This window comes from Anser cygnoides, chromosome 12, assembly GCF_040182565.1.
Source record: "Anser cygnoides isolate HZ-2024a breed goose chromosome 12, Taihu_goose_T2T_genome, whole genome shotgun sequence".
NCBI lineage: Eukaryota > Metazoa > Chordata > Aves > Anseriformes > Anatidae > Anser > Anser cygnoides.
In genome coordinates, this window is record NC_089884.1 from 8584932 (window position 1) to 8608911 (window position 23980).

General features: G+C 34.2%; 2 long non-coding RNA genes across 9 annotated transcripts in view; one reads left to right on the plus strand and one right to left on the minus strand.

Moving 5' to 3' along the window:
* LOC106033253 (uncharacterized) overlaps positions 1 to 23980 on the plus strand; it is a 416430-nt gene that overhangs the window by 271251 nt on the left and 121199 nt on the right. For all 8 annotated transcript variants that reach the window (XR_010834383.1, XR_010834379.1, XR_010834380.1 and 5 more), the window contains one exon: positions 19244 to 19385. This is a non-coding gene — a long non-coding RNA (uncharacterized lncRNA). The remainder of the gene's footprint in view (positions 1 to 19243; positions 19386 to 23980) is intronic.
* Positions 16455 to 22903, minus strand: LOC106033257 (uncharacterized). Its single transcript, XR_001205249.3, has 3 exons — positions 22698 to 22903; positions 19198 to 19360; positions 16455 to 17328 (listed from the first exon to the last, which is right to left on the minus strand). It is a non-coding gene; the product is annotated as an uncharacterized lncRNA (long non-coding RNA).

Sequence of the window (23980 nt, forward strand, 5' to 3'; positions counted from 1 at the left end):
TTAGAAGAAGCCTTCCCAGGAAGGAACTGTGAAAAGGAAAGTAATGAGACTCTACCAGGGATTGATATATTATAAATCATTATGTCTTAACCATGTCTCAGGCAGTGCTTTCCTAACTTTTGAAAATTATGATTGACTGAAATGATAGTTAATGTTCCTACTGCTGACTGAGCATTTAGGAAGCTCATATATATCCTTAAGAGTGAGATTGCACTTTTAAGGCTCTACTCTGCACTGTGCTGATCTCCAGGGAATTTCTGGGTGAGGCTCTGCTTTGTGGGCTTTGCTTAGACATTAGCAGGAATATGGTCTTTGCAACCTTAGGATGATGCTTGGCATGCTCTCTTTCTCTATTTGTAGACTGATCCATAAGGGGTATCTAAGCTGTCATTTGATCTCCTGCCACCTTTCACTTTCTGAAGAGTGAATTTTACCATCTGGACAAGAATGTGCTGGAACTGCATTTATGCAGAGAGAGAAGAGGATATGGGAAACAGAAGGTTTCTGTGCTCTTTCTGTTCTTGCACACGCACATGTAGGCCAGTGATAGTCTCTCCTTTAACATCAATAATCCAAATAACTGCAATTCTCTCCATGCCCTCACAGAGTTTTTCATGTGTAAGGGAAGTAATTGTATCTGTAAAGCTGTTGGATATAAATACAAATAACGAACTAGACTAGTCTGTGCTCAGACTGCATGCATTCACCTGAAATCCTCAGACAGCAAGAGGCTGAATTTGTACAATAATAAACAAGCAAATTGTGTAAGCATTAACTCTGCAGGGAAGAAAACAAATGTGGAGTATATTAATAAATGCTGCTAGGATATACTTTTTGAGATATGTTGTCTTCTTCCTGATAGATGCCAGAACTGCTCAGCTTTTTGTTGTGTATTCTCATGCATATATGAAAGTGAATGAGAATTTTCTCATGAAGTAACAAAATATTTGTATTTATACCTTTCAATCTGGGAAACACTTTGCCTCCCAAATATTAATACATAAGCCTGACAAGTGGTCTTGTTGGTCATGTAGTATAGTTTTTCAAATGACCTGAAGCAGAGGAAGGATGTCCCAGTGGGGAAAAAAAAAAAGATCAAAAGATCAATTAAATCAACCTTTCTCCAAAAATTTTTTTTAAAGAGCAGACATACAAATAGAAATCCCTGAGATTGCATCAAGAATTAGGAAAAATAAGGGATTAGTCATCACCAATAATTAAGTTATCAAACAAATAAGGTAGGTAGATAGCTTAAAATGATGCCTGCTACTTACTGAATGTATACCCATAATTTACCCAGTCAGTGAAAGGACTGGGCTAAATAATCTCCAATAGCGATGAATTTCTGTGAGGTGGTAATTCTGAAACATGTAAATATGAAAATGTGAGGTGTCATTCTTTTTATCTCTGATATCTTGATATAAATACGGATATGTAATGAAAATAGTGCATTTATTGGTCTAGACTGCTTATCTCTTCTCTGTTAACCTGAGGTGTAAATTAACCTCTAAAAAATGCATTACTCTGGTAGCCTTTTCTCTCTCTAATGGAAGCGTGAGGCAAGACTCAGTTGAGATGATTTGAGTCAAGTGTGTTGAGAGGCTGAGCAAAAGTACCCATAACCCAGGAGTCACTTGTTGGTAATTTCTATGATTCCTAGGAAAATGTGGAAGTGGCGACAAATTGTCTGGCCTTCATTTAGGCTGGAGTAAATATTTAATTTTTAGAACATGGAAAAATACAGTTCTTTTGATCTCAAAGTGTCACTGGTGACAGCAGATGTCAACAAAGATGTTCCCTGTGGTGAAAATAAAAAATCGGTCAAATCATTTTTATCTACCTTCATAATTTCAGTGAAGCAGAAGCTGTGCTAGAAAAGAAACTTCCTGCATGGCTAAGGGTGAACAGGGAGGTCTAAAGCATCTCTGCAGAAAGCGCTCTGAAGCCCTACTTTAGATTTTCTTCTCTGTCAGTCTTAGTGCTGACCTTCTCCCCACCTTTTCATGAACAACACCAGCTGCCAATACCATATTTCTCTCTGAACACAGCTAGCCCTCTCCCAAGAGATACATCCTCCAGAAGGATGAGTGCAGAATGACGGACCTCTTTGTGACAGGGAGTGGATGACTCCAGATCTGACCTAATTTTGAGACTTGCACACAGTTCCTCACTAAATCAAAGAATTTTGTTATTCTTTGTTTGTGGATTATAGGAACTTCATGTTCAGTGGACACAGCCTGTGCTTTGTTAAGAATATATATGTGTATCATACTATGTTGTTCCTGCTTTACATTTTAATACCATATCAGTGAGTATATACATGTCAATATAAAACCGTCCTGTGTAAATACGTCTGCATGATTAATGGCTGAAAATTATCTACTGACTAGACAGTGCCTCTCCTATATATTCTAGCTCTGATAATAAATTGCTGTTAACATTTTTGCCAAACCAAAATGTGTATTTAAGCCAATGAAGCAGCTCCCATCCTTTTCTTTTTAACAACAACAACAACAATTATTGCAATATATTCATCGTATACATTCTGCCAACGTCTTTTAACAAGGCTAACTGCAAACAGGTCTGATTCTACAGACCCTTCTAATAAGTAATGCTATTCATTTCTTCCTGCATAAATAGTATATATTTGATGTATGACCATTTTCATCGATAGCAGTTTGCTGGATCTTCATGTGTTTGGTCACATGAAAATATGCAATATGTTTTAACAAATAATTATGTTCTACATAAATACAACTGGCTTTATTTTATTTTATTTTTTTTCCTGCTGGGATGACAAAAATCTTTTGTACCTCATTAATATGCAGAAAAGACAAACCTTTTTCTCTTTAAAATCAGTGGCGCTACTTCTTTTGTCAAAGTCTCGATTTTATTTCTAGTTCTTAGAACCTGAAGCCAGATAGCCATGGTTCATCGTGATCTTATCCCTATATTTTGCAAATATGCAAAATATTTGATAAAACAGTAGAAGTCAACAATATACCACTACAGATTTATTTTGCTCTCAACAGTATGTTAGAAACTATTAATTCTTTTTGCCTGATTTTTTTTTAATTAGCTATTTAACTTATGGCTAAGCATATTTTAAGGAAATACGATCTATGGATAACAAGAATGTGATGATTCCTTATCTGAAAAACATTCTAGTTGGTTGGTAATAAATCTTTAATTTCTTACATGTTTATTTAATGTGGATTAATGGTTTATGTCTTATTGAGCTTCACAGACTATTAAAATAAATTTAGTTCTAGAAAAACAAGAACTCTACACATTTCTTTTAAACTAGTATATAAGTTAGAGTAATTGATTCAAGAATGTGTGTTTATAGGATAAGAGAAATAAATCAATGTGTTTTCTTAAATAGATTCTTATGCACTGTTACATTGCTGAGCCTATTGAGACACTATACTATATATATCATAAAAAGAATATGATGTCTGTAGTATTTACATAGTATGTTTAGTATTTTACAATTCAGTATGCCTATATGATAAGCTAAGAATACTGGTCTGTACAACAAGGTAAAACATTTTACTGAGATTCAGTTTATAAAATCCAAGGGGACACTTATGAATTAACATTTTAAATGAACCCATAAATTGGTTTAGCAAAAATGCTATGGTAATTTACCAAAGGTAGACTGTACACGGGATGCACAGTCATAAGGGTAAATAATTCTGTGCTTTCAATCGCACAATGTTACTTAAACAGCAGGGTTAAACAATAATGTTTGTTATGATTATGTTTTCATTAACCACCCACTGATAGCCCCAGATGGGTTTTTTACAAAATCTGAGTCACGACTGTCTGCAGAGATCCATTGACAAGTGACTAAACCTTTACTTTGGGTATGCCATAAGTACCCATTTTCCCCTGGCAACCATTACCTCTTCATTCTGATGATATTCTCAATATTTTAATACTCCAGATTTGCACGATCCTGAATTTATATAGAGATGCTTTATAATGGAAAAATCATGGTGATTTACTTGGTGAGTAAATATTAACCAGAACAGCAAGCTACCTCACAAACCTCTAACTTCATGGTCAGTGATACCAATTTTAAACCTATTCCACATCATAATAACAGAAGAAGGCTTCTGTAGAACTCAGATTTGAGATTTGCATACCAGCCATTTTACATGCAAAAGAACTGTGAATTCAAAGGACTTTAGCACATGCTTTGCAGCATCACTGCCAAAACCTGCATAACTGTGGATATTTGCTTTTGCAAATTTATGATTTGTGACTCCTTTCTCTTAAGGGCTCAGAATTTCTGAGTTTAAATTAGTTTTGTGTGCAGATGGGTCTCCATACACTTTTGGTATGGTGTGATCGTCACGGTTCACCCAACAGTTCCACCAGTAGATTTTAAGACTGAAATGCTATATCTGCTACTGGGAGACCTGCTTATGAAAAATCTTGTTTCTCTGAGGTCATCTTCTCCTGAGCTCCAAGAAAAAATAAATATTAACTTATTTTACAATATATTATATTCACAGAGTTTAGTAGCTAATTATCAATTTTTTCAGGTGAAGGATAACATGTAATAAACCAAATTATGCTTATCAAATAACATGTACGTTTTCAAAGGCAATGCTGGAGCGTTTTTTTTTTAAGCAGTAATATATCTTATGCTTACTGCACTGCAAGGTTGAAGGTCAGTCAGTTTATTAACCCCAAATGACTTTGTAGCCATAAAGCATATTAGAATTATTAATTGATATTATAGTGTGCTCAGTCCTCTTGTATGTTTCTGGCCTTTGTCATTCCTACTCCTCTGCAGCCCAGTGAGGCTCTTTATGGTAGTTTACAAACCCACATCCCAATAAATAATTAATAATTACTCAATTTGATTTGCTTTTAAAGAGATGACATTGGGAATGAGTATGTTGTAAATAGGAATTTCTACATTTCTTTTTTGACTTTAATATGGACTTACTGACTGCCTTCTTTCCTTTTGTTCATCTGTACAGTACAGATGTTAACAGGCCCGTTTTTCAGAGTTGTTTCAGTGGCCAATTAATTACAGTCCTTTGACTGTAAGCTGCTCTATCATTAGTCCCTGGATAAATACTTCACCTGCTGAGTAACGTACCTGGCATTCTCAGAAGTAGGTGACAGTGGCATCAAAATATTATCTGTAAGAATTATAGTATTTTATCAATTGTCATGCCACTGAAACTGTGCATAAATTCTTCCACTGAGGAAAATTACAGGCATATGAGTCAGTGATCCCATAAAATTGAAATGTGCTACAACTGTCAGAGGATACCTAAGAACCAATGAATCACTAACAAGTTAAACTAAGGAATTTGTAGTATGCCTTGATATCATTTAAGTCATCTTTCTCAAGGTATAGAGTGTATTCAGGTCACCTCTAGGGAGTGGAAAGGTAGTTCTGGTAAGATTTTTTGGACCATACGTAGTTTTTCATATTTTTAATTCTACCTGTTCCACGCCATACTATTTATGTTGTTTGATACCTACGACTGGGGAGATACTATGATAACAAAGTCTAGTAACTTGATACTATTGTTTTACGCTTTCATATTGCATCATTTGTTCACATTGCTGCTGATAAAAATATAATTGACAGAAGTTTCACTTTTATGCCTGAGTTTTTTCACATAAGTTATTTAGGCCTGGTACCATTGGTTAATGTTCTGTGGATTACTGCTGTAGTTCATTACTAAGGAAAGTGGTTTGTCATTCCTCCGTTGAACACTTCATCCTAACAAACTATGATATCTAAATAGTATTTTAGTGACTCTCAGCTGTATGAGCCAGGGCTCTTTTTCAGGCAGAGGCCTGATAGGATTTGCTCCTTTGCTCTTCTGTAAAGGTAACTTGTCAAAAGCCCAGTATTTAAAGTACCTTAGTTAAAATTCCAATACCATACAAGAGATTAAAATGCCTTGGGAAATTCTAGATGAAAGAGAAGAAACAAAAAATAAAAATAGAAAATAAGCCTCAGCCTTGTCCAAAGTTGTTCCAGTCTTATTGAACTGTCTGGCAGCTTGGGCTGGGAGAAGGGGTTGCTGAATTACTCAAACTCCAGACAGTTTTCCCCATGACTTGAGGAATGATTCTTCCTTTTCATCCCTTTTAAAGGCTGGCTTTATTTCTGTTTCTTGAGATACACAAGCTCTTCACTTTCCTTTTGAAGACTGATTCATCCTCATACCTCAAGTCACAAGAGAGACAGCCTTTCTCCTTGCTTTCTAAGTACATTTTTTCTCCCCCAAAACAAACATATACAACAAATAAATAAATGAAATAAATGGTTGTCATTTATCTTTTAGATGTAAGGGTAGACTGTCATCATGAACATCTTTCTTTCCTGGTCTTGATTTGGAGAGCAAGTATTTTTAGGTTTACCGAAGAAAAGTTGTATGTTTGTTTTCAAGAATTCTATGTCCTTTATACTGTGTTTTTGTTATAATCTGGTTTTGTGTTTTTATTTCGGATTTCATCATTCTCTAGGTGTATTGACTTCTATAGTTATTTATCTGTTTATTGGTTATATTAAAAATAATGTACTTGATACTATTCTTATTATTTTGTTTTCCTTTCGTATTTTTGCCTTTACTGTATTGGATCCTTGACCAAAATTACACTTTTTTATAAGGAAAACATTTTTGGACATCCACATTTTGATAAATTGCCAGTCATAATTTTCTTTTTTTTGGTTATGTTTATCCCTGTTGTCAATCTTGCCTGTAATTTTCCTTTGTTTTCTCTCATCAGAGGTTTCTACCATGCAGTCAGAGCAGCTCAAATTTCTTTTGATTAATTCTCATATCTTATTATCTGAAATATCCTGTTTGAAATATTTGGGCTCCCTGAAGATGTGTGGGTTTTTTCCTCATAAGCATACTGAAGTTTGCTATTCAGTTAGTTACTGTTTCACCTTACCAACAGTAACCACGCTTCAGTGATGTTGTGTTTAAGAGAGCAGCTAAATTTCTGTGTTTGTTATGTCACCTTGCATAGTTGAATGTAGAGGGGTTGTATAATACAGCAGGTAATCTTTATGTGGTCTAACTGAAGTCAGTAATTAATCTTCATTTAAATTTTGTCACTATTGCCGTGGCATTTAAATTGTGCAACCTGAAGTCTTAATAAAAGGCAGTAAAAAAATAAAATAAAATTACATTTTAATGATACACACTAAAGCAATGCTATTGATTAGATTATTTGCTAATTAGCTTTTGCAATTTCTATTGGGTATATTTCACAAAAGAGACACAGTTACAAATAGTATTGCTTTTAAGATGTTTCTCATTGCTAAATTAATACAAGCTCAAGACAGAACAAAAGTTTCCAAAATATTATTTTAGCCACTTGCAGGAGCACAAAACCTTTTTTTTTTTTTTTTTGGCTAAGAATATCAGGGGATTTATTATCACTAGAAATTTCTCTTCTGTTTTTCTGCAATTTGCTTTTTACTGTGTTCCCAATAATTATACCAATGCTGTATAAGAAGAAGTATGATGTGGTATGGTTTTTACAACAGTTTAGCAGCTGCTGAATTAAAGCTCTCTGAAGGATTTTCATGCTTAAATCTACAGCCTGTAAACCTTGCCTGATTTTACCTTAAGTACCCCATGTTACCTTGACTTGGATTCAGACTGCATTTAGCTTTTCTAGGAAATAATTTTTTTGTCATTCTAACTGTGACCATGGATATCTCCCCAGTTGATAGAGGTTATTCTGTAGCATGATGTGCAGGTAATACCCAAGCAATTCTGGAAAACCCAATTGAAGGAAAATGAGATCCTGTAAGAACAGAGGCATAGGCCCACATGTATGATTATCAGTGGTAAAGCTAAGTAATTTTATTAGTATAAAATCAATTCTTATAATAATCTGAAAACTTCAAAGTAAGAAGATTATTTTTAAAAATAGCTAAGAAGTTGCTTACTGACAGAGCTGATGTTGTTCTGAGTCACTGATACAAGAAACGAAGAAGCACATCTCAAGCGTGTGAGGACGTGTATATATATACATATATATATATATATATATATGTTGCCCTACTTTGCTGCTTTTATCCTCACACAATTGCTAGGCGAATATCTTTAATGTGATGTGCTGTCCTCTGTTCTTACCTCGGTATGCTCCAGTCATGGCTTTCAGATTTCTTCGCTAGCAAAGGCATTGACCCAGTAATTCTTTCCCAAGAGAAAATGATGTTCATATGCTAGCTCTCTCACACACTGGATCTTAACTGGAATAGAGACAGAAAGTATCTCACCTAAGATACCTGTTTTGTTACCTGGTGTAACAGAAGTGTAGAATAACCAACTGGTGAAAAGTAATATAAGCATTAAGAATAACCAGATAACTGAGAACAAGGAATGGCCACCTCCTAAAAAATAACAGTCCAGATTCGTAAAACCCTTTGAGTTTACACCTGAGGGTTTTGCTATGTAAATATGTGAGGGGGAGGTTTATTACTATTTTTTCCACTGAATTAGATCCTTGATGATGAATCATTCGTAGTATGATTTTTTTAATAGAACCAAAACATAATAAAACTTTTGGCTCGGCAAGAGGCACATCTCTCTTCTTTCCAGAATTGCTTGGTCATAATCGGGAACTGAAAAAATCTCCAGTATTATCTTTCATCACTGTTGTCTTCTTTTCTGCGGTTCGTAGTCTTTCTGCAAGTTGTACAATACTGTGTTGCTAAAAGATGTTTGTTCTTTAATAACTGCCAGAGTTGGCAATGTTGTGGTGGATAGACAACATCTTTGTTCAGTAGACACAGTCCTAAAAGCATTAAAAATACAATAAGAAAATACATGTCATTTTTGGCATCTCAATACTTCCTCTCAGTACTAGCTACAAGCTAGAAGGGTGAAGGAATTGAAATGAAAAGAATAGCATGATTATAGAGGAGCATGATTCTGTTCTCCTTAGGTGATGGCTCTGGTTATTTAGTGAAAATATGAAAAGGCAAAGTACAGCAATACAAAGATGATACATACACAGATAATATTGCTTATGATGACTTTGAACTGAGTTAAATGAGGTAATTTAATCCACCTTTCATTACAAGTGTGGACCATAGCAGGGACCTGATACTTTTCTGGAGATTGCCAGACCTCAGAAGTTTTAATTCCTCAAGATTAACACATAAACTTTAAGTTGATTCGTTTTTCAATTTACAGTATTATCTTAAAATCTAAATTCCAGTGATCTTAATAGAAGAAAATATAAGATTGTAGGAAACCTAGTATTCAATTTAAAAAATAAAGTACAAAAAAAAAAAAAAAGAGATTTTTCTCAAGGAAATTCAGCATAAAATGCAATAAAATGACTATGGTAGATAGCAACAGAAATCTTTTTCCATTAGAAACTGCCCTGATGATATTTTTGTATATATATTATATATATATACAATGTATATATTTTCACATTTTAATACGGTGCACACCATATATAATAATAAATTACATCAATATTGTTGGGATTTTTTTGGTATTTCTAATTCATTAATCACAAGTCTCCTTGTAAAGATTTTAATTCTGCCTTATTTCCTAGATCAGACTTGCTACAAGTGAGGCAGGTATACACACAAATAGAAGGGATTAGCCCTTAGCGTACTGATTAGAAGACCAGGTGTTCATAGTATCCTTTGATTTTCCAAGTGGATTGATCAGGTACCAGTTAGAATTGTATCAGCAAAAGGTAGTCTTTGCTCTGAGACTAGAGTGTCTATCATGTTTTTCTAGTGGTTGTGTTGCATCTCTTGTATTGATCTCTGCAACAAGATAAAAGTTGTAAAAAGATAAATGATAAGTATTTCTAAATGAAATTGCAGTTAGCTGTGAATTCTTAAACTGAAATGTTATCAAAGTTAAAAATAGAAAATATTATTTCTTCGTTTGATTTTTCATACCAGAAGTTTCATACAGGTAGGCATTTCTAACTCTGAGCAAAATCAATTTTGGAAATGTTAAAATGTTTAGAAAAATTGAAATAATGAGTTTTAACTAATTCAGTTCTTGGGTTGCCATCCACTAAACTGTGAACAATTTTGGAAATTGATGTGAGAAACGTGTTTTCTTATTCTTCCTTTCAGTTAAGTCTATTTTATTTTCAAGACATTTGCTGTTGACATCCTAATGATTCACAGGACGAAATCAAGGCTTCTGGGTTTAGGAAAAAAAAAAAAAAAAAAAAAAAAAGACAAAGAACCTGCTAGGTGAAAAGGACAAAAAGTGTATTCATGCCTAAACAAATGGGTTTTGAATATTAGTATGATTTTTAAACATTAATGTCATAGTTCCTGACTCTGTGGGGGTGAGATGAGGGGTACCATTATTGCATCTCTTTTATATTTTGGTTATGCTTAGCTTGTGGATGATGGTTCTCAATAATAGCAAATGCTTTACTGTTGTGAGCCATCTTGGTCTTCTGGACAAATTCCTGGATGAGTGATAGTCAGAGGAACAACACTAGGCTGGATGTTTTTGATGTTCTCAGTGTGCTTCGTGGTGCATCATGTGAAGGAAGAGTCACCTTCCCTGCTCTTCCATTTACTGAAACCTTCCTTGAGGACTGCCTGGAGTGAATTAAGGACAAAGTGTTTTTCTATTTTTTTTCCCTGTTCCTGAAAAGTATGGGGGACAATGTGGACATGGTACTGTTAGTCAAGCAAAACTTTCCATATCCTGCAGATTGATAGAAGTGAATAAAGTACGTGAAAGGATGCATCTTTGTATGCATTTAGTGTTACAGCCTAAGCACCTCCCACCACCAAGAAGATGGTTAAGTGTTCTGCTGAGCTGAATCAGTGCCCTCTTTGAGAAAAAGAGGAGTGAATGTGTGTGAGCGTTTGGCAAGCATGAGAAACACAGAGAATTTTTTTTAAAAAAGTTTCTCACCAAACTCTATCTTGACTGTATTAACATAAAGTCTTCTATCCTTGTGTTCTACACTGTTACAGTCATAAACTACTAACACCCACCTAGATACTGTCCCTTGACCTGCACATTTGTGACACTTCTTCTAAATAAAGTGTACCACTCTTTGGGTAAATTGCCAATGAATCTAAATCTGTCCATGTGAGAAACTTTTTCCTTCTAACTCTTTCATAGCGTAGTATAATGCATGCTGAACTGTAACAGTTTATCAAAGAGCAAACATGTCATGAGGTCGTATATTGATTGACAGACAGGAGTTAGGTTAATTTACTGTAACCTTCCTTAAAAAGTTTTGCTGGATAACTAAAAGCCATTATCGCGCAACTGACCTTTGCCAACAAAATATTAATCTTTCACCAACTCTGTTTTGTTAGTACATGTATATCAAACCAACTGTTCTCAGAAATGTCAGCAATCTAAAATAAGCATGCAACATGCTGCACATCAGAAACACTACCAAGTGATAAGAGGAGTGTCTTACTGAAGATGCAAAAAACTAAAAGATTGAAGAAGCTTCCATATGGAGGCAAATTTAATGAGCATCTATAGAGTTTTCCCTCTGCATTTACCAGTTTATTATTCCCAGGTATCTGGTTAATTAAATAGTTCTTACATAAAATCAATAATTAGTTACTACCAAGACAGATGAGGTATTTCAACATGAGTTATAGTTTTTATAGGTTGGTTTTACTGAGCGTCCCACATTCCAGCAGAATAAATTAAAAGGGTAATTAAGATGTGTGTTTTGAGCAAAACCAGTGTGGTTCTGTTTGTTTCTTTGCCTTGTTTGTTTCTTTCCTCTTTTTTTTTTTTTTTTTTTCCCTAAACTCATGGGTGGGCTATTGAGGTTTTGGCTATGGGGTACCTTTTTCAATACATTTCTTCAGCCTTTTTGCTTCATCCATGTGTCCTACATGTACTGAAGTCTCTTAGGACCAGTAGAAGATATTCCTCTGTAGAGCTCAGAAGCTGTGAAAGAGGATAAATATTCCTGTAAAGGTAATGAAGTTTTTCTTGCGAGGATGGGTTTGATTTGTGCATCATCTGACATTGTCTCTTTCCAGGCTAATTTGTAAAATTTGTCTTTCCATTCCAGCTTTTCTCCAATTGCTCTCTATTATATTTACAGTTATTTTTAAAACAAACAATAACTATCTGTATGAGTCCAAGAACTGCCTGCATATCTGAAGTCTTAATGATGTACCTTATTTGAAGATTTTGCCATTTTTGATGTGGGTGCCAGAAGGGAATTTAAGCAGGGACATCTTAAATCACTGCTCAGTATAGCTATCTATATTGAGTCAAGTTGACATTAGATTGCCTATGTCTCTATTCCTTAAACCTCTCTGAAAAAGATGATAAAAAAAAAACATCTCAAAGATGATTTAATTGTTGAATGGAATCTTCTCAATGTATAACTAACAGGCCTTATAGCCTAATTGGCTTAATACAACCCTCAGAAGAGTATGAAATGAAGCTTATCTATTGTGGGAAAAATAACAAAGTCCCAGGATTAAATTTTTTCTTACCAGGAAAAAAAATCTGCAGATTTATATGTCTCTATATATGTATTTGTATATGTATATGTACATATATATATAAAAGGGCCTTTAATTCAGAAACACATTTGTTTTAACAGATAGTTTACAAATACGGTTAACTTCCTTTGCTGTGCACATGCATAACAGCTAACATCAGCTTGGCAGGTAGGAACTACACACCACCTTGCATGGTTCAGATAGAAATTTGGCTCTTGATGTCTATAAGCCATTATTACTCGTGAATCACTTACCTCCATAAAATAAATAAATATATAAAAGGTGTCTTGCATACAAACTTAAGACATCACTGCCAGCTATGCGGAGTGTTGTCTGAAGGAAAAAGACTGTTTTAAAAACATGAAATATACAGTTATTAGGAACATCTTGACATCAAGACCAGTAGAGAGAGATCTTTTGATCCAGGATCAGCAGACTAGATTTAAAACTGCATTAAACATTTATTGTAACATATCCATATTGGAATATATCAAATAGAATGCTCTGTGAGTCACTTCAGAAAAGCAAGAATGTATGAAAATGTCATGAATTGCTATTATTTCAAATTTACAAGAAGCTGTTTTGGAAGTGTTACTGTGTACTTTTTGTTGTAGGATTTCACGGGTTTCGTTTGTTTGTTTTGAGTGTGTTTTCCTTTCTATTTTTCTTCCACAATTGTGTTACTTATGTTTATGGAAAAAAAAAAAAAAAAAAAGGATGTGCAGGCAAGGGGGTTATTTCTTCCTTCCAGACACTTGCTGTAGCAAAGGCTGTACAGATCACACTATGGGGCTGGGGCACTACCATGAGAAAACAAGGAACTGCAGAGGAGGTGAAAAGATTTTCCTGAGGGGAACCAGATGAAACTGCACAAAGTTTACTTTTGTTCTTAGTTTTTGAGTGGAGCAAAATGAAATCTGCAAATGAAAGCCTGCAAGCTCACAATAGATAAGGAAGATTGGTGTATGAAACCCTTTTATTCTTTTTGATATCTCTGGTTGCTCTTGTGTTTTTATTATAATAAAAAGCTAAAGGGTTTCTTTTTTTAAGTTAAAGACTCAGAATATTGATTCGTCTTTGGTGTACTAATGATGGAAATTCTAGATAGTTTCACCTCAAAACTCTGGCCAATTTGGGGTCTTGTCACCAGTGAATACAAAGTCACGCTACACAGTGGCCACAAATCAAGTTTTTTTTTTTTTTTTCTGTAAAAGAGGTATTTGGAAAGTAAAGAGGAACAGTTTGAAAGATTATCCTTGAAAGCGAGTTTTCACTGAAAGATAAAACAGATCGAATTATTAATTAATAAATGTAGCCTATATGTGAAGAAAGTGAAAATAGTTTCAGTGCTCATACATCTAGCTGCACTTTTCATTCCAGTGAGCTAACTTCTCATCATGGTCTCTCATCATTCTTATACCTCTGGAAGGAAAGGGATTAAAACTAACAAAGTAAAGAAACATTTGGGGAAAAGGTTTTATAAGTAGGCGAGCAAGAATGCTAAGCTTCATTTTAAAAATTATTGCATAGCTTTCACCTGAGTCTGGGGAGAACAGGAATGCCTATTACAAAGGCTGGATGGAACAAACCCCAGAAAAACGTAAAAACCTTGGACAAAACTGCAGGCAAAGAAAGATGATCATGAATTTCCATAGGTAGTTCTACTCCCCCATTCCTTACTTCTTATTTACAGAAAACCAAATGAAATTACAAAATGATACTAAATTTGCTCTAGGATTCCAACACCAAGTTGGCAGTGTATATATTTATTTATTTATTTATTTATTTTCCCTCTGTGCATTTCTTGCTGTTATAAAAGTGAAAGCTTTGTGCTGGTGAAAAGCTATGGTTAGATTTCAAACTTGGTGATTTTTACCTGGGCAACCTTAATCATACTTTCACATGTTTTATTTTATTTTTGGAACAAAATAAGATGCTTAAAAATATAAATGGACAGACAGCAATGAGCTAATGTTTCTTTAGATTTAAATCAAATTAACTGTCTAAGAACTCCAAGGGTAGATTGGATGGTCTGTGTGTCTCTCCTCGGAGAAGCAGATGAACCTTCTCTTTTGGTATTCCAATGCTTTTTATAAGGGGAAAACACTGGAAATGTTCCAAACATCCCAACGAAAGGACTTCAGTGGCATGTTGCACGTCCTGTGCATCCTTCCTCCAGTCTTTTTTTTTTTTTTTCTTTATTCAAGATACTCCTACATTTCCTCTTATTTCTGTCATTTAATCCTCATACCTATTAGGAGGCTTCTTTCACCTTCTCCTCTTTATTCCCTATGTGAGGACTTGGGAATTGCCAAAAGCATTGTAGGGAGAAAAAATATATTGTACAACATTAAAGAGATTTCTATTTTTGGAGAGCTAGTTTCTTAGTAGAGTCGATCATCTTAAATTGAACACTATGTGAGGACAAATCCAAGATGTATTTAATTTATTTGAGTATATTACATGATGGAAAATGTTGCAACTGTCTGTGTTAGTGTGTTAATGTAAAGATAGATTTATTTAATGAGTTAAATTCATCTAAACATTTTGTATCCTGTTTGTTCTAACATAATTATTATGATAATTTTTGTATGCTTTGCATATTAATCTGAGTACATCCTAAGATGCTAATGACCACTGTGTCAGCTTTTTATTAAACAGGAAATAAACATGCAAAATCCTGCTACAGCAGCTAATTAGTTTGCTATGCATATCAAAGAAAGTGAGATTGTTTCCTTGTTTTATAATTGAATGTATTTGTATTATTTGCCAAGTTACCGTTTCTTGAATAAAGCTCATGACTGGCTGGGGAAAAGAGAGAGACTGTGGTTTTATTGGAAAGACTAGCATCTTTATAATATATTATATTAATATGTTACAGTAATAATCATTAATATCTTGTCAATACTGGGAAATGTTGTTCAGAGTCTTTCTGTTTACTTTGAACTCTGGTCCTACATCTTACTTTGCTCCAGTTGATGGTTTTCTGATGCGTATACTCCTTTTTTTCTAAGTCAAGATGTTTTTTTAAAGACACACTTTGCCCTTGTCCACTCTTTGTACCCTGCTGTTGCCCTGAGATCACCTCTCAATCCACTTACAAACCTGTGAAAGCTTTAAGCTTTATTGTCTTTTAAGCCTTGACATCCTGCAGTTCAAAATCAATTTACTGTCACTAGATAGAGTAGATGAAATACTACATTTAGTTATTGATGACATCTTATCATTATGTTAGGTGAAATGAAAAACTGATTCACTGCTGTGTGTCAGATATTGCACAAAAGTTAAGTGACTGGCAGACACTTTACCCGGATCTGAGATATTACCAATTACCCTCATCTTTTTGGTTATACAGGGCAATGGCTGTAAATTTAAAAATCCTCCAAAGGATGATCAGAAACAACCACAGACTACTTTAAGTGATACATGAATAATCCTAAAGTTGGGATGAGGAGGAGGTAATGAGCTCATTTGGGTGGAAATAAGCTTATTACTGTGTCAGTTTGTGACAGTCTCTGACACAATACTTGCCAACAAATAATCTCTGGCTGCCCACCTGCAGCCAATAGACTTTATTTAAACAAAGCCCCACTCTAAACATGGGCTGAGTGACAGCTGTTTTCACCTGCATCTGTAACTACAAACAGTGGTAATCAGGAACAAGCAAAATCTATAGCAGTGCATAAAGAAAAGAAAAAATGAAAATGATCAATTCCCTAAAATATATAAAACCTGAATGGGATTTTTATAAGAAGGAATGGAGGATGGAATGATATTGAAGAAGTTGGGGCAGAACAAGGGCTGAAATGCAGTGAAAGAAAAAATAATTAAGAAAAGGGAAAGACAGTACAAAATTGAAGCAGTCCACAGCAGTGAGATCAATACTGAAAGCTGTGATTCATTCAAAAACATTCTTGATAATAGCATGTGAAAGTTATTGTTTTGTCCACAAATCACAAAATCCTCAGAAGAGTGACTTAACTATGACCACTGTATTATGATTACGTCTATGTGTATTTTCAGCAACACTAATAGCATGAGAATATCAAAGTTCAGGTCCTGTATTACTATATATGTATTCATATACTTACAAATTAATTCCAGCAAAGTACATTTTCATAATTCATCTAAAGTTTACTACACAGATGATTTGGTTCTCTGATATTCGGGACACTGGGAACCTGTGCTGCAGTTCTATTTCTGTCCAGGGTCAAAAGTGTTTATCATAGTAAATCCAGCAGCATTCATTCATCTGTCAGATGAATTTTGGCATGATCAAACAAACCCATGAGCACTATCTCTATTTGAAATTTTTCCAATATCAAAATATGTCAGTATATAGCATTTTCTACTATTTCCCAACAGTGACACAAAGATAAAAATTAAATAAAATTATTCAAACAGCTGACACAAGAGCGTACTAGTGAGGACTATCAAACCAGACTTCTAAGAAACCTCAGGGAGTAATGATCGTGAAAGAAAGAATGAAAGCAAGACTGAAGACACCAAACAGCTTGATCAATCACTGTTTTTTACAGATTGTTTACTATCAATCATTAGATCTCATCACTGATTCATAAGCTGTAGCAGAGACCTTACCTTCCTTACATTTTGTTAAATATAGTTTCTTGTCATTCCATAGACATCAATCTCAAGGACAGTAAATGTTACCCAATTAAACTGGGTAAGTTTAATGTTTTCATAACACATTACATATTACACGAATCATCAATTTTCACCTGTTATTAACAGCATTTACATTACCGTCTGCTTCCAGGATCACGAAATGTGTTTTGTCCTATACGTGGTAATTTCATTCTCATCTCTAACAACTAATGAAAAGCAGAAAAACAAACAAACATTGGTATTTGTTTCAAAGCTTTTTGTTCTTGCTTTGCTTATCATATGTTCTTAGTATGTACAAAATATCTGTTGACCCCAACAGTTATTTAACCACACGCTAAATGGAATTTAGAGTGTGAAATTATTTCTGGATTTTGGCTATTCAGTGAGCCTATATTATTAGAATAAATAGCTATATCCATCGGTCCACAGGTCCCAAAACATGAGCTGGTGTCTGCAAATGTGGCTCAGTAAATATAAGGTTTCCCTATCATCAGCCATGAGAAAATAATCCTCAAAAGAATAGAAGTTAACGTTTTCCAGTGGATCTTTGCAGCTTATTGAGTTGGATGACAGAGACTGTCCACTGGAGAAGGCAAAACAAAATAAATAAATAAATAAATCAGCCCAAGAATGATGTATATAAAATAATCATATTATAAATATGATTATTCTTTTTCCATGACCCCTTTAAAGGTATCACGTACATTTAAATTAAGAGTAATATTATATTGTCATAGACTCAAAGTGATAAAGAAAGAATATGCTTGTTGAATTTAAAACCTTACTGTTTTTTTGATTATGAGAATAACATGATAGTGATATAATAGAACACTAGTGCCCTGTACCAGAACCTCCTCCTGTTAATTCTTTCCTTCCATTCATCACCAATCCCCGCTGGAATTATAGGCCAATTAGTGGAAGCAATAACAGATATATGAATTTTTGGCTGTATTGGATGCTTCAAATTAAAAATAAAATAATAATAATAATAAACTGTGGCAGAAATATACATAAAAGGCTATGGGGCAATATTACAGTAACTGTTCAGATTACATTGTGTATTAAGAGTACAGTGAAAATATCTAGCAACTCTCAAGGTCAATAGCTTCATTATTTATAAGTTCCATCCTTTATGCTTGGGTAGTGCTGAGGAATTTCTCAGTGGAGTCATCAGAAATTTTTCCATTGATGTTTATAGGAGGTCAATGGAGTCAATGTTATTTAGTGACAACTACTGGAATCTAGTGCTTATCGAATGTAATCTTTAGGAAAATACCAGTTTATGGGCTGGGATTTTGCAAGCATAAGTAATAGTGGAACAAACTACTGCTCCTGGGACATATATGCAGGCATCAGCATTCTGTACGCTTCTCTGTGTCTATGCTCTGCATTGAGCATAAAGGATTATGATTCTCATTCTTTCTCTCCCTCTCCCTCTTAAAATATTCTGGTTTGAAAATACTTTTTTTTTTTTTTTTCTGATATTTGCAGTGGCACTCTATTGATTCACAGAGGCATGAATACTGTTTTTTTCACCTAATAGACAATGTGAGAAAGCTTAGCTTAAAGCACCTTCATTTTAGCATGCATGCATAGGTGTTCTTCAGTAGGATTGTGAGAGGAACAGCAGTTAAATTAGAGGAAAAACAAGTTAAAATATTCTGTCGTGTGTCATAATTTACAGTGTAAAACTGAAGTGAACTAACCAGTATCCAAAGTTCTCAATGTTTACATTGTTTTCTCATTCTTCGCCTTTTTACTAAAAGCTGCACAGACATTTACAGCTCTGAAGATAAGTACCTCTTAGAAAGATTTAACAGTGTTATTATAGCCTCATTATTTATTTAAATCATTAACTTATGCTTTATGTAAATATTTTTATTGTTGCTTTTCACTTTGCAAATATATTTTGAATTTTCTTGCATAAAATCTAAGCTGAAGCACATCTGCAGTCTGTAAAGGCATGTGCAAGAGAACAGTTTTAATGAATGGTGCATGCTAACATACTGGAGAAACTCATGTAGCTTGCTGTAGATACTGCTCACTCACACAAATATATATGTTTATGTTCTTACATTTTCATTTGCTGAAATGGATAGTAAAGTGAAACATTTGTTATAGGTGCAGCTCTGGCCATGATACAGGAAGCCGGTTCATGTTGAAGACCCACTGAAATCAGTAATGGGTCATTGGGATCCTCCTGCTATGGTAATTGATTGCCAAAACTGAGTCTGAAAACTGAAAGTAAAAACAGGATTTAAAGGTAGGATTTTCTTATAAGCTTTAATTTATTTACTTAGTACATTGCAGAGAGAAATAACTTTTTTGCATGTGACACGTTCAGATTAAGTGACTTTTGAGTATCATCAAAATTCACATTTTCATATACACACATTTTCATATACACACATTCACATACATTTTTCACCGATTTATTTTGTGACAGCAGAATCTGCTTAGACTGGGAGCCAGACTCATAAATCAGTTGTTTTAAACATATCATACAAATAAATAAATAAATAAATAGATCTCCAACACGGAAATCTCTGGGAAAACAGTAGAGGAGAGTAGTTATATATTTTTATTTACAGTATGTGGTATTTTTTATACATCAACAATTAGAGGAGGTTGGGTTTTTTTGTTGTTTTTTTTTCCTTTTTTTTTTTTTAGTTTAAAATATCAACATAATCCAAAAACTGACAGATTTTTTAGCTATTACCTATATTCTCTTCCACATATAATATAGAGGGTTTTTTCCCTGCAATTCATTTTTTAAATACTTTTATGCTAAACACTGTTATTAATGTTAAACAGAAAATGAATAATTAATAATGACTATGATGAATCTAACTTTTGCAGTACATTGTTTAAAACAAACTCATTAATTTAAGAAGGACTTGGCCCCAGACCCAATTATGAAAGATGTGCTACTGATTTTAGTAAAAGCCGAGAGACACTCAACAAATCACAGGAGTTCTTGGCATATTTCTGGACACACATTCTAGCAATAAAACACAAGAAAACCTATCTGGACTTAGAGTTTTTCACTTTCAGTCAGGGCACTTAGGTTTTGGCACTTAATTCTGCTGGTCTTATCCTCATGTCATTCCAAACAAGAGTTAAGCACTCTAATAGTATCCAGCATGGCAGTCAATGGTAGATATGCAGTCTTAATAACTGAAGTGATGATAAAGATGTTGCTTTTTTTTTTTTTTTTCCTTGAAGAGTGCTCAATTCATCGAATGGATTTGAGTGTCACTTGACCATGTAAAAATACTCCCTGGCCTCTGCCAAATTATTATATTTCCAGCTGACAAGGAAGGAAGAACATAAAACAGACCTTCAAAACTACAAAAAAAAAAAAAAAAAAGAGAGAGAGAGAGAAGCTAAATATATAATTATGGTCTTCTTTCCTTTACAGGTTTCTTAAAACTTGGAGTGAACCTTGCAAAGCACTTTAATACACCCTAAAATATAATGTACAGGGTGCTGTAAAAAAAAAAAAAAAAAAAAAAAAAAAAAGATACTTCTAATTTTGTATTAGATTTAGATTTAGAAAAAAAAAAAAGAATCAAAATAAAAACTCACTGTAAAATGAGTTTAGCATCCTAACTTGGAGTAAATATTTGTAAGTAACACAGTAGGAAGTCTGAGCAGTTGAAGCTAGAATATCTGCATCCTTCATCTTTGCTTAAGGTTTGCCTGTTACATTTACTATTCTGTAATATGCCAAATATAAAACTTTTTATTATACTTCTATTGAAATTTCTGGATGTCCTCATAAAAGTCTAAATGTTAAAGGAACAATATTAATAAGTCATCTAGTTCTTTTTGCGTTCACACATATTTCTTGGCAGTAAAAGAATATTACATTGCACCAGCTGTGCAGAACAGAATTTTGATTCTTGTTCTGGGTCAGTTAAAATGTGCATATAACAAAATTTGAGTCTGGCATCTTATGCTAGAACTTAAGTCTTATTATATGCTGAATAGACTTTGAAGTTTTTTGTTTGTTTGTTTTTTAATCTATGACCTCATTTAGCAAACACAGGAAGACTTCAAATAAAAAGCTGGTCATTTGAGTCTCTCTTTCATCTGAATTATATGAAATGATACAGTAATCATATATTCAGATGAACTAATTTTATACAGATTATGTTACTAATATAAAACTTGGTTCATCTATATTTGTCCGATTTCACAGCACGGCTTCCTCACTGGTGAGCTTGCTATTGCTTTTTGGGAGGTTTTTTTTTTGTGACTTCATAACTAATCTCAACAGTTATCTGGACCTGTATCCATTTTTACTCTCTGATATACTTTAATTGGGTTTACATTTCAGACTGTCATTTTGCATGGCTTTTTTATCATACACAGTAAATATTTGACTTATAAAGGGCATGTCCCTTTTATCAACCTTAAAATGAAATGGTGTGTATAGTGTATAAGTGTATAGCCTTCAAAGGGGAAGCTTCCTATGAGTAAAACATCCTTTTACTAAGTTTCATCATTTCAAGGATTCTGTCCAAATTGTTGTCCCTAAAATTCCTCATAGAGACTTCAGTTCAGCTAAGCATGTATGAACAATCCCAGTGATCACACTTACACCAAGAGAACCTTCAGTCATATATTTCAGCAGATTGAAACCAGTGTTGATTTTCTCTGTTTAACTGCTTTGCTGAATCAGGGTTGTAATATCTTAAAATTGCTCAAATCCTTGCTCTCTATAAATGTGATTTCCCTGAATCTAAAATGTAACTTTTATTTGCTAGGTCAAGCATTCATACATAAAATCAATTCAGGTGCTTGATGTTCAGAACGTTTTTCCAGATTTGGTTTGGGGGTGTCTGTCATCAAATGTGCCCTGCTTTCTCAGTATTAAATAAATTAAACTGATTCTTTTAAACAATTGCTATTGAAAGCAGGTAAAAGACATGACCATTAATATGGTCTTAAATTTATTATTCTCACATCTTAACAAGGGAATTCTTATGTTGTGGCAATTAAAACATTCTTCATATGCAAATTAGTATGATTTTTTTCCCCCGTTCTTGTGGGAGGCAAGATCATCTCACTTTCCAATTTAATATTTTAAGTATTTCATTTGTATTTATCTTTAAATAGACCTATTCTTGATAACCCTAAACCTACATTCTTTATTCATTTGGGTAAATTAAATTCTACAGTGCTTTTTCCCTCATACCTTCTTGTTTATCTTACCCAGTCTTTGCATTTATCATAACTATACCTTCATTTTTAAAAGTTATGTTGCATGTCTAAAATATCAAAAACTTTTATGTGCATTTACATATAAACCACTAATAAAACTGAGAGTTTTAAAATGGTGAGATTTTAGGTGTTTAAAAATTCTTGAAAGCTGTATTGCCTCTCTTCATCTTTAAGCACGTAAACAACTGGTAATTCTGTCTGTCCGCCATTTGCACAGGCAGGCTGTCTTCACTAGAAGTGAGCAGAACTGTCAGCACCTTTGCAACTAAACTACAGTCCCTTTGTTAAGTTATAGTATTGGCAAAAAAATGCTAGAAGTCATTACTTTGTCTTGGTTAGTGTTTACCATTGGGGAATATATATTGGGCGTCCCAGTGCAGTTTTGTTAGCGAGGGCTGTGGGGTGGCCTCTGTGAGGAGACCAGTGGCTGCTCTATGCTGGACACAGCCGGTTCCAGCCGGTTCCCCAACTGACACAGACACCACAGCTGAGGCCACCAGCCAAACTATGGGCACCTCTGTGAAAACATTTAAGAAGGGGAAAATGTTTCCCAGGTACTGAGGGAAAAAAAAGTGAGAAACAGTCCTGTGAGCAACAAGGGCAGAGGAAGAGGATGGGGAGGAGGTGCTCGGGCCTAGATTCCCATGGGCTTGTGACATTTGCCTCACCCATGACTCTGAAAATTAGTATTGTTTTTCTCTAGATACAGCCTTCCTTTTGAAATAATTTCCACAGACTATGTGTTTTAGACCACCATGTTTGTGAGTGATTTTAAGACTTTTATTACAATAGGCTCTGAATCAAATTCCTTAAATATCATACTGATAATTTATCCCTTGCCATTTTATACAGTGATTATTTGAACATGAAATCTTAAGGAGCTCATGGTAGAAAAGAACAGAGATTTTTTTTTTTCTTAAATATCCTTATTTGTCAAGTAAGGTTATTCAGCTGTTAGGCCTTTTAGTCATATTTAATGACAGTAATGTTCATCACTTTATGTTAATCAGATTAGATAGGTGTGGTTATGAGTGGAGATCTGAATATAATCAAAATGGATGAACTGCTGTACTTAATGACAAATATTTGCGGAGACAATAGGGAAAACATCATGTACTATGAACAAAAAATTCTGTAAATGAGATATTAGCAGAAAGAAAAGTCTCATTTTGACCATTTAAGCAGTTTTCTTGAACTCGTTTTTGAAGATTATATGATACAGACTGTCCAACATAGTGGTAACTTTCAGAGTAGGATGTCTAAATTAGTATACCTGTACATTTTCCAGTACTACAATAAAAAGTCTGTGTGGATATATCTCTTCCATGTAGGCTGGTAAATGTTTATGTCAATCTTGTTTCTGATGTCTAAGCCTATGAGGTTGTCAGGCAGTCATGCTTCCGTTGAGCGTTCCTGTAACTGCTTCTCATAGCTGAAAGGTTTGGTACCTGCATAGCTGGACCAGTCACTGATCCTTGTTATTTTTTCTGAAGTGGTTCTGTGCCACAATGCCCAACAAAACAGAGCTTGACTTACACAATGAGCTCAACACAAATCACAGCTGTGGAACACTTGCACCTTTTGCCTCTGTGGAGGAAATGCATACGTTTGGGAATCATGGAAAATAAT